Genomic DNA, 1,879 nt, shown 5'->3' with positions numbered 1-1,879 from the left:
CTTCCGTGAGAAGTGATTGGTCAGTTAGCGGCGCTTTTATACTAATCGATCTGAGCTGATCGATTTGATCTGCAGAGTAGGTTTGTAACTTTCCCCCAGTAAGAGGGGTGTTTTATCTATGAGCGGTGCAGCTGTTTAAAAAAGATTTTTGTTAATGTGAATTGCAACCTTGTGTCTTTGTAAATTTCTCCTTTTCAAATAGAAGAAAATAGTTAATTTTAATAATATATGAGAACAGAAACGTTATTTTGCGAGCTATTCATCAGCAGCCAGTTATATTTGCCTGTTTTTGTTTTTTTTATATATTAGGCAAAAGAATAGTCAGACTTTAGAATGTGCTGTTGTGAAGTAACCTGTGGCGTTTACCAAATGAAAAGAAAATGATTATTCTAACTAAGTTTGGCTTCATTCAAGCACAGGGTCAGGATAGGATGATGCTCTTGGCCCTTAAAACCTCCAACCACTTGGAGGCCTTAAAGGCCAAGAGCAGCTCATGAATGGAGATGAAACAGAAACATGTCCGTGTGAGATGACACTCAAGTCATGGTATGATGCCCTTGTTCTAGGACATAAGTAGACGAATGAATTGATACAGTATTAATATGTATCAGCACACATCATTAGAAGTTTCAGGTTTTTTATACACAAATGCTTCTCCTGCTTGTGATCTACAGTGGATGCCACACAAATTGGAAGAATTCAAGCTGCACTAGCAGCGTGGCTTAAATTATGTGCTAAGCCTTAATGTTCAGTTTCTCAACAAGCACCAGAAAAAAAGTCACAAATATTTCAGCTAGCAGGTCGACTACTCCTAACCCTCATTTCACCCTTTTTCTCCCCAAACCTGAAAGCACCACAGAATGTAAAACCTATATATTTTCCAAGAGTGTGAATAAGTGTGTGTGTAGTCACTGTTGAATATCGGCTGCAAAAGTATCCTTTTCAACTTTAAAGTTTATGTATATGGGTTCATATCCCTCCAAAACATCCATCTTTTTATTCAGTGAAATAGCTAAATGCTACACATTTAACTCTTTCAAATGGAAAAACTTAAGGTGTTTGAAAAATGTAAGTCTGCAACCCGGGCTTCTGCCTGGGAAGTATGGAAAAAAAGAGGAAGGCATGGAGGTCAGAATCCCTCTGCTCCATGATCTCCCTGACCAGGCCAAGCCCATCACTGAGAAAATGGGAATACTTTATAGATTCTATTGGAAGGTATGTTTTTTTTATCTGTTGGTTGCCTGCAATGACATACTTTCATGTAGTCATGACTTATGGCATCCAGATGGTTCATCTTGGCTAAACTCTCGCTCATATATACTTTTTTTTATATTTACATCATTATAATAGGATGGACAGGAGCTCCAGTGAGACTAAAGGATGAGGCTCCAGGTCCAGAGAGAAGAAAAGAAAGAGGTGCAGCTCTAGAAAGAAGAAGGCTGCAGCCATAACAGCAGGAATCATCACCATAACTTCATGGTTTGTGAATGAGTCCTTTTCAGTCTTGCTTAGTATAAAACTGCTGGTTTGCTTAATCTATTAAAGTGATTCCATTGTGTAATTTAGACAGAGGTCGTTTTTACATGAATGTTTATTCTCATGACACTGATTTTTTTGTGCAAAATAATTCAGACACGATACATTTACAAAACACCACCTAATGAAATGTTTGAAAGATAATATCAATATACACTTAAAAAAAAGGAAATGTTAGATAGCTTACAGAATATAGAGTGCAGACAGTACAACTCTCAGGTTGTTGTGGTGGAAATGTTCTACAATTGGCAAAAACAAACCTCCCAAACATGGAGCCGTCTTTTATTGATTACACTTGTGAGCTGGCTCAGCTGACCATTAACAAGGTCTCAGGCTGAAGGAG

Source organism: Archocentrus centrarchus, chromosome 3 (genome assembly GCF_007364275.1).
Source record: "Archocentrus centrarchus isolate MPI-CPG fArcCen1 chromosome 3, fArcCen1, whole genome shotgun sequence".
Taxonomy (NCBI): Eukaryota; Metazoa; Chordata; class Actinopteri; order Cichliformes; family Cichlidae; genus Archocentrus; species Archocentrus centrarchus.
The sequence above is the reverse complement of the archived record's forward strand: the minus strand, read 5'-3'. Positions refer to the sequence as shown.